We start from the raw sequence: 7500 nt of genomic DNA, 5'->3' as shown, positions 1-7500 counted from the left end.
TTTCTTGCTCATCATCAAAGCTTTAAACCCTTATTTGAACCTTCTCACCTTCTCTGTCCTGTCCCAGGGCTTATAATTCTTTTTGTCTGACGACAAGCAGCAGCAGCAGCAGCAGCAGCAGCAGCAGCAGCAGCAGCAGCAGCAGCAGCAGCAGCAGCAGCAGCAGCAGCAGCAGCAGCAGCAGCAGCAGCAGCAGCAGCAGCAGCAGCAGCAGCAGCAGCAGAATAAGAGAAGTAAAATAAAAAACTTTCACACCTGCGGCCATACCACCCTGAAAGCGCCCGATCTCGTCTGATCTCGGAAGCTAAGCAGGGTTGGGCCTGGTTAGTACCTGGATGGGAGACCGCCTGGGAATACCAGGTGTTGTAGGGTTTTTCTTGTCTCACAGTCCGGGGAGAGCTTTTTGCCATGTGTTTCTTGCTCATCATCAAAGCTTTAAACCCTTATTTGAACCTTCTCACCTTCTCTGTCCTGTCCCAGGGCTTATAATTCTTTCTGTCTGACGACAAGCAGCAGCAGCAGCAGCAGCAGCAGCAGCAGCAGCAGCAGCAGCAGCAGCAGCAGCAGCAGCAGCAGCAGCAGCAGCAGCAACAGAATAAGAGAAGTAAAATAAAAAACTTTCACACCTCTGGCCATACCACCCTGAAAGCGCCCGATCTCGTCTGATCTCGGAAGCTAAGCAGGGTTGGGCCTGGTTAGTACCTGGATGGGAGACCGCCTGGGAATACCAGGTGTTGTAGGCTTTTAATTTTTTCTCACAGTCCGGGGAGAGCTTTTTGCCATGTGTTTCTTGCTCATCATCAAAGCTTTAAACCCTTATTTGAACCTTCTCACCTTCTCTGTCCTGTCCCAGGGCTTATAATTCTTTTTGTCTGACGACAAGCAGCAGCAGCAGCAGCAGCAGCAGCAGCAGCAGCAGCAGCAGCAGCAGCAGCAGCAGCAGCAGCAGCAGCAGAATAAGAGAAGTAAAATAAAAAACTTTCACACCTGCGGCCATACCACCCTGAAAGCGCCCGATCTCGTCTGATCTCGGAAGCTAAGCAGGGTTGGGCCTGGTTAGTACCTGGATGGGAGACCGCCTGGGAATACCAGGTGTTGTAGGGTTTTTCTTGTCTCACAGTCCGGGGAGAGCTTTTTGCCATGTGTTTCTTGCTCATCATCAAAGCTTTAAACCCTTATTTGAACCTTCTCACCTTCTCTGTCCTGTCCCAGGGCTTATAATTCTTTTTGTCTGACGACAAGCAGCAGCAGCAGCAGCAGCAGCAGCAGCAGCAGCAGCAGCAGCAGCAGCAGCAGCAGCAGCAGCAGCAGCAGCAGCAGCAGCAGCAGCAGCAGCAGCAGCAGCAGCAGCAGCAGCAGCAGCAGCAGCAGCAGCAGCAGCAGCAGCAGCAGCAGCAGAATAAGAGAAGTAAAATAAAAAACTTTCACACCTGCGGCCATACCACCCTGAAAGCGCCTGATCTCGGAAGCTAAGCAGGGTTGGGCCTGGTTAGTACCTGGATGGGAGACCGCCTGGGAATACCAGGTGTTGTAGGCTTTTAATTTTTTCTCACAGTCCGGGGAGAGCTTTTTGCCATGTGTTTCTTGCTCATCATCAAAGCTTTAAACCCTTATTTGAACCTTCTCACCTTCTCTGTCCTGTCCCAGGGCTTATAATTCTTTCTGTCTGACGACAAGCAGCAGCAGCAGCAGCAGCCGCAGCAGCAGCAGCCGCAGCAGCAGCCGCAGCAGCAGCCGCAGCAGCAGCCGCAGCAGCAACAGCAACAGAATAAGAGAAGTAAAATAAAAAACTTTCACACCTGCGGCCATACCACCCTGAAAGCGCCCGATCTCGTCTGATCTCGGAAGCTAAGCAGGGTTGGGCCTGGTTAGTACCTGGATGGGAGACCGCCTGGGAATACCAGGTGTTGTAGGCTTTTAATTTTTTCTCACAGTCCGGGGAGAGCTTTTTGCCATGTGTTTCTTGCTCATCATCAAAGCTTTAAACCCTTATTTGAACCTTCTCACCTTCTCTGTCCTGTCCCAGGGCTTATAATTCTTTTTGTCTGACGACAAGCAGCAGCAGCAGCAGCAGCAGCAGCAGCAGCAGCAGCAGCAGCAGCAGCAGCAGCAGCAGCAGCAGCAGCAGCAGCAGCAACAGAATAAGAGAAGTAAAATAAAAAACTTTCACACCTGCGGCCATACCACCCTGAAAGCGCCCGATCTCGTCTGATCTCGGAAGCTAAGCAGGGTTGGGCCTGGTTAGTACCTGGATGGGAGACCGCCTGGGAATACCAGGTGTTGTAGGCTTTTAATTTTTTCTCACAGTCCGGGGAGAGCTTTTTGCCATGTGTTTCTTGCTCATCATCAAAGCTTTAAACCCTTATTTGAACCTTCTCACCTTCTCTGTCCTGTCCCAGGGCTTATAATTCTTTCTGTCTGACGACAAGCAGCAGCAGCAGCAGCAGCAGCAGCAGCAGCAGCAGCAGCAGCAGCAGCAGCAGCAGCAGCAGCAGCAGCAACAGAATAAGAGAAGTAAAATAAAAACTTTCACACCTGCGGCCATACCACCCTGAAAGCGCCCGATCTCGTCTGATCTCGGAAGCTAAGCAGGGTTGGGCCTGGTTAGTACCTGGATGGGAGACCGCCTGGGAATACCAGGTGTTGTAGGCTTTTAATTTTTTCTCACAGTCCGGGGAGAGCTTTTTGCCATGTGTTTCTTGCTCATCATCAAAGCTTTAAACCCTTATTTGAACCTTCTCACCTTCTCTGTCCTGTCCCAGGGCTTATAATTCTTTCTGTCTGACGACAAGCAGCAGCAGCAGCAGCAGCAGCAGCAGCAGCAGCAGCAGCAGCAGCAGCAGCAGCAGCAGCAGCAGCAGCAGCAGCAGCAGCAGCAGCAGCAGCAGCAGCAGCAGCAGCAGCAGCAGCAGCAGCAGCAGAATAAGAGAAGTAAAATAAAAAACTTTCACACCTGCGGCCATACCACCCTGAAAGCGCCTGATCTCGGAAGCTAAGCAGGGTTGGGCCTGGTTAGTACCTGGATGGGAGACCGCCTGGGAATACCAGGTGTTGTAGGCTTTTAATTTTTTCTCACAGTCCGGGGAGAGCTTTTTGCCATGTGTTTCTTGCTCATCATCAAAGCTTTAAACCCTTATTTGAACCTTCTCACCTTCTCTGTCCTGTCCCAGGGCTTATAATTCTTTTTGTCTGACGACAAGCAGCAGCAGCAGCAGCAGCAGCAGCAGCAGCAGCAGCAGCAGCAGCAGCAGCAGCAGCAGCAGCAGCAGCAGCAACAGAATAAGAGAAGTAAAATAAAAAACTTTCACACCTGCGGCCATACCACCCTGAAAGCGCCCGATCTCGTCTGATCTCGGAAGCTAAGCAGCGTTGGGCCTGGTTAGTACCTGGATGGGAGACCGCCTGGGAATACCAGGTGTTGTAGGCTTTTAATTTTTTCTCACAGTCCGGGGAGAGCTTTTTGCCATGTGTTTCTTGCTCATCATCAAAGCTTTAAACCCTTATTTGAACCTTCTCACCTTCTCTGTCCTGTCCTAGGGCTTATAATTCTTTCTGTCTGACGACAAGCAGCAGCAGCAGCAGCAGCAGCAGCAGCAGCAGCAGCAGCAGCAGCAGCAACAGCAACAGCAACAGCAACAGAATAAGAGAAGTAAAATAAAAAACTTTCACACCTGCGGCCATACCACCCTGAAAGCGCCTGATCTCGGAAGCTAAGCAGGGTTGGGCCTGGTTAGTACCTGGATGGGAGACTGCCTGGGAATACCAGGTGTTGTAGGCTTTTTCTTGTCTGACAGTCCGGGGAGAGCTTTTTGCCATGTGTTTCTTGCTCATCATCAAAGCTTTAAACCCTTATTTGAACCTTCTCACCTTCTCTGTCCTGTCCCAGGGCTTATAATTCTTTCTGTCTGACGACAAGCAGCAGCAGCAGCAGCAGCAGCAGCAGCAGCAGAATAAGAGAAGTAAAATAAAAAATTTCACACCTGCGGCCATACCACCCTGAAAGCGACCGATCTCGTCTGATCTCGGAAGCTAAGCAGGGTTGGGCCTGGTTAGTACCTGGATGGGAGACCGCCTGGGAATACCAGGTGTTGTAGGCTTTTTCTTGTCTGACAGTCCGGGGAGAGCTTTTTGCCATGTGTTTCTTGCTCATCATCAAAGCTTTAAACCCTTATTTGAACCTTCTCACCTTCTCTGTCCTGTCCCAGGGCTTATAATTCTTTCTGTCTGACGACAAGCAGCAGCAGCAGCAGCAACAGAATAAGAGAAGTAAAATAAAAAACTTTCACACCTGTGGCCATACCACCCTGAAAGCGCCCGATCTCGTCTGATCTCGGAAGCTAAGCAGGGTTGGGCCTGGTTAGTACCTGGATGGGAGACCGCCTGGGAATACCAGGTGTTGTAGGCTTTTAATTTTTTCTCACAGTCCGGGGAGAGCTTTTTGCCATGTGTTTCTTGCTCATCATCAAAGCTTTAAACCCTTATTTGAACCTTCTCACCTTCTCTGTCCTGTCCCAGGGCTTATAATTCTTTCTGTCTGACGACAAGCAGCAGCAGCAGCAGCAGCAGCAGCAGCAACAGAATAAGAGAAGTAAAATAAAAAATTTTCACACCTGCGGCCATACCACCCTGAAAGCGCCCGATCTCGTCTGATCTCGGAAGCTAAGCAGCGTTGGGCCTGGTTAGTACCTGGATGGGAGACCGCCTGGGAATACCAGGTGTTGTAGGCTTTTAATTTTTTCTCACAGTCCGGGGAGAGCTTTTTGCCATGTGTTTCTTGCTCATCATCAAAGCTTTAAACCCTTATATGAACCTTCTCACCTTCTCTGTCCTGTCCCAGGGCTTATAATTCTTTCTGTCTGACGACAAGCAGCAGCAGCAGCAGCAGCAGCAGCAGCAGCAGCAGCAGCAGCAGCAGCAGCAGCAGCAGCAGCAGCAGCAACAGAATAAGAGAAGTAAAATAAAAAACTTTCACACCTCCGGCCATACCACCCTGAAAGCGCCCGATCTCGTCTGATCTCGGAAGCTAAGCAGGGTTGGGCCTGGTTAGTACCTGGATGGGAGACCGCCTGGGAATACCAGGTGTTGTAGGCTTTTAATTTTTTCTCACAGTCCGGGGAGAGCTTTTTGCCATGTGTTTCTTGCTCATCATCAAAGCTTTAAACCCTTATTTGAACCTTCTCACCTTCTCTGTCCTGTCCCAGGGCTTATAATTCTTTTTGTCTGACGACAAGCAGCAGCAGCAGCAGCAGCAGCAGCAGCAGCAGCAGCAGCAGCAGCAGCAGAATAAGAGAAGTAAAATAAAAAACTTTCACACCTGCGGCCATACCACCCTGAAAGCGCCCGATCTCGTCTGATCTCGGAAGCTAAGCAGGGTTGGGCCTGGTTAGTACCTGGATGGGAGACCGCCTGGGAATACCAGGTGTTGTAGGGTTTTTCTTGTCTCACAGTCCGGGGAGAGCTTTTTGCCATGTGTTTCTTGCTCATCATCAAAGCTTTAAACCCTTATTTGAACCTTCTCACCTTCTCTGTCCTGTCCCAGGGCTTATAATTCTTTTTGTCTGACGACAAGCAGCAGCAGCAGCAGCAGCAGCAGCAGCAGCAGCAGCAGCAGCAGCAGCAGCAGCAGCAGCAGCAGCAGCAGCAGCAGCAGCAGCAGCAGCAGCAGCAGCAGCAGCAGCAGCAGCAGCAGCAGCAGCAGCAGCAGCAGCAGAATAAGAGAAGTAAAATAAAAAACTTTCACACCTGCGGCCATACCACCCTGAAAGCGCCTGATCTCGGAAGCTAAGCAGGGTTGGGCCTGGTTAGTACCTGGATGGGAGACCGCCTGGGAATACCAGGTGTTGTAGGCTTTTAATTTTTTCTCACAGTCCGGGGAGAGCTTTTTGCCATGTGTTTCTTGCTCATCATCAAAGCTTTAAACCCTTATTTGAACCTTCTCACCTTCTCTGTCCTGTCCCAGGGCTTATAATTCTTTCTGTCTGACGACAAGCAGCAGCAGCAGCAGCAGCCGCAGCAGCAGCAGCCGCAGCAGCAGCCGCAGCAGCAGCCGCAGCAGCAGCCGCAGCAGCAACAGCAACAGAATAAGAGAAGTAAAATAAAAAACTTTCACACCTGCGGCCATACCACCCTGAAAGCGCCCGATCTCGTCTGATCTCGGAAGCTAAGCAGGGTTGGGCCTGGTTAGTACCTGGATGGGAGACCGCCTGGGAATACCAGGTGTTGTAGGCTTTTAATTTTTTCTCACAGTCCGGGGAGAGCTTTTTGCCATGTGTTTCTTGCTCATCATCAAAGCTTTAAACCCTTATTTGAACCTTCTCACCTTCTCTGTCCTGTCCCAGGGCTTATAATTCTTTTTGTCTGACGACAAGCAGCAGCAGCAGCAGCAGCAGCAGCAGCAGCAGCAGCAGCAGCAGCAGCAGCAGCAGCAGCAGCAGCAGCAGCAGCAGCAGCAGCAGCAACAGAATAAGAGAAGTAAAATAAAAAACTTTCACACCTGCGGCCATACCACCCTGAAAGCGCCCGATCTCGTCTGATCTCGGAAGCTAAGCAGGGTTGGGCCTGGTTAGTACCTGGATGGGAGACCGCCTGGGAATACCAGGTGTTGTAGGCTTTTAATTTTTTCTCACAGTCCGGGGAGAGCTTTTTGCCATGTGTTTCTTGCTCATCATCAAAGCTTTAAACCCTTATTTGAACCTTCTCACCTTCTCTGTCCTGTCCCAGGGCTTATAATTCTTTCTGTCTGACGACAAGCAGCAGCAGCAGCAGCAGCAGCAGCAGCAGCAGCAGCAGCAGCAGCAGCAGCAACAGAATAAGAGAAGTAAAATAAAAACTTTCACACCTGCGGCCATACCACCCTGAAAGCGCCCGATCTCGTCTGATCTCGGAAGCTAAGCAGGGTTGGGCCTGGTTAGTACCTGGATGGGAGACCGCCTGGGAATACCAGGTGTTGTAGGCTTTTAATTTTTTCTCACAGTCCGGGGAGAGCTTTTTGCCATGTGTTTCTTGCTCATCATCAAAGCTTTAAACCCTTATTTGAACCTTCTCACCTTCTCTGTCCTGTCCCAGGGCTTATAATTCTTTCTGTCTGACGACAAGCAGCAGCAGCAGCAGCAGCAGCAGCAGCAGCAGCAGCAGCAGCAGCAGCAGCAGCAGCAGCAGCAGCAGCAGCAGCAGCAGCAGCAGCAGCAGCAGCAGCAGCAGCAGAATAAGAGAAGTAAAATAAAAAACTTTCACACCTGCGGCCATACCACCCTGAAAGCGCCTGATCTCGGAAGCTAAGCAGGGTTGGGCCTGGTTAGTACCTGGATGGGAGACCGCCTGGGAATACCAGGTGTTGTAGGCTTTTAATTTTTTCTCACAGTCCGGGGAGAGCTTTTTGCCATGTGTTTCTTGCTCATCATCAAAGCTTTAAACCCTTATTTGAACCTTCTCACCTTCTCTGTCCTGTCCCAGGGCTTATAATTCTTTTTGTCTGACGACAAGCAGCAGCAGCAGCAGCAG

At 50.7% G+C, this 7500-nt stretch overlaps 15 non-coding genes and 5 pseudogenes across 15 annotated transcripts; all 20 read left to right on the top strand.

The window, feature by feature from the left end:
- Positions 1 to 253: 253 nt before the first annotated feature.
- LOC128476707 (5S ribosomal RNA) lies at positions 254 to 372 on the top strand. Its single transcript, XR_008347708.1, has one exon. It is a non-coding gene; the product is annotated as a 5S ribosomal RNA (ribosomal RNA).
- Positions 373 to 624: 252 nt separating this feature from the next.
- On the top strand, positions 625 to 743 carry LOC128478194 (5S ribosomal RNA). Its single transcript, XR_008349127.1, has one exon. It is a non-coding gene; the product is annotated as a 5S ribosomal RNA (ribosomal RNA).
- A 242-nt stretch (positions 744 to 985) lies between these two features.
- Positions 986 to 1104, top strand: LOC128476706 (5S ribosomal RNA). Its single transcript, XR_008347707.1, has one exon. It is a non-coding gene; the product is annotated as a 5S ribosomal RNA (ribosomal RNA).
- Positions 1105 to 1428: 324 nt separating this feature from the next.
- On the top strand, positions 1429 to 1537 carry LOC128479779 (uncharacterized; annotated as a pseudogene).
- Positions 1538 to 1797: 260 nt separating this feature from the next.
- Positions 1798 to 1916, top strand: LOC128478737 (5S ribosomal RNA). The gene has a single exon (XR_008349642.1). It is a non-coding gene; the product is annotated as a 5S ribosomal RNA (ribosomal RNA).
- A 254-nt stretch (positions 1917 to 2170) lies between these two features.
- Positions 2171 to 2289, top strand: LOC128478726 (5S ribosomal RNA). The gene has a single exon (XR_008349631.1). It is a non-coding gene; the product is annotated as a 5S ribosomal RNA (ribosomal RNA).
- A 244-nt stretch (positions 2290 to 2533) lies between these two features.
- Positions 2534 to 2652, top strand: LOC128478714 (5S ribosomal RNA). Its single transcript, XR_008349620.1, has one exon. It is a non-coding gene; the product is annotated as a 5S ribosomal RNA (ribosomal RNA).
- A 299-nt stretch (positions 2653 to 2951) lies between these two features.
- LOC128479778 (uncharacterized) lies at positions 2952 to 3060 on the top strand (annotated as a pseudogene).
- Positions 3061 to 3308: 248 nt separating this feature from the next.
- Positions 3309 to 3427, top strand: LOC128478157 (5S ribosomal RNA). The gene has a single exon (XR_008349092.1). It is a non-coding gene; the product is annotated as a 5S ribosomal RNA (ribosomal RNA).
- Positions 3428 to 3669: 242 nt separating this feature from the next.
- On the top strand, positions 3670 to 3778 carry LOC128480328 (uncharacterized; annotated as a pseudogene).
- Positions 3779 to 3978: 200 nt separating this feature from the next.
- Positions 3979 to 4097, top strand: LOC128477993 (5S ribosomal RNA). Its single transcript, XR_008348937.1, has one exon. It is a non-coding gene; the product is annotated as a 5S ribosomal RNA (ribosomal RNA).
- Positions 4098 to 4286: 189 nt separating this feature from the next.
- Positions 4287 to 4405, top strand: LOC128476911 (5S ribosomal RNA). Its single transcript, XR_008347902.1, has one exon. It is a non-coding gene; the product is annotated as a 5S ribosomal RNA (ribosomal RNA).
- A 203-nt stretch (positions 4406 to 4608) lies between these two features.
- LOC128478156 (5S ribosomal RNA) lies at positions 4609 to 4727 on the top strand. Its single transcript, XR_008349091.1, has one exon. It is a non-coding gene; the product is annotated as a 5S ribosomal RNA (ribosomal RNA).
- A 245-nt stretch (positions 4728 to 4972) lies between these two features.
- LOC128477506 (5S ribosomal RNA) lies at positions 4973 to 5091 on the top strand. The gene has a single exon (XR_008348475.1). It is a non-coding gene; the product is annotated as a 5S ribosomal RNA (ribosomal RNA).
- A 221-nt stretch (positions 5092 to 5312) lies between these two features.
- On the top strand, positions 5313 to 5431 carry LOC128476705 (5S ribosomal RNA). The gene has a single exon (XR_008347706.1). It is a non-coding gene; the product is annotated as a 5S ribosomal RNA (ribosomal RNA).
- A 309-nt stretch (positions 5432 to 5740) lies between these two features.
- On the top strand, positions 5741 to 5849 carry LOC128479777 (uncharacterized; annotated as a pseudogene).
- Positions 5850 to 6109: 260 nt separating this feature from the next.
- On the top strand, positions 6110 to 6228 carry LOC128478702 (5S ribosomal RNA). Its single transcript, XR_008349609.1, has one exon. It is a non-coding gene; the product is annotated as a 5S ribosomal RNA (ribosomal RNA).
- A 263-nt stretch (positions 6229 to 6491) lies between these two features.
- Positions 6492 to 6610, top strand: LOC128478690 (5S ribosomal RNA). The gene has a single exon (XR_008349598.1). It is a non-coding gene; the product is annotated as a 5S ribosomal RNA (ribosomal RNA).
- Positions 6611 to 6836: 226 nt separating this feature from the next.
- Positions 6837 to 6955, top strand: LOC128478679 (5S ribosomal RNA). Its single transcript, XR_008349587.1, has one exon. It is a non-coding gene; the product is annotated as a 5S ribosomal RNA (ribosomal RNA).
- Positions 6956 to 7233: 278 nt separating this feature from the next.
- On the top strand, positions 7234 to 7342 carry LOC128479776 (uncharacterized; annotated as a pseudogene).
- Positions 7343 to 7500: the final 158 nt, after the last annotated feature.

This window comes from Spea bombifrons, chromosome 2 (assembly GCF_027358695.1).
Source record: "Spea bombifrons isolate aSpeBom1 chromosome 2, aSpeBom1.2.pri, whole genome shotgun sequence".
NCBI classification, from domain to species: domain Eukaryota; kingdom Metazoa; phylum Chordata; class Amphibia; order Anura; family Pelobatidae; genus Spea; species Spea bombifrons.
This window is presented reverse-complemented; position numbering and strand designations above follow the sequence as displayed.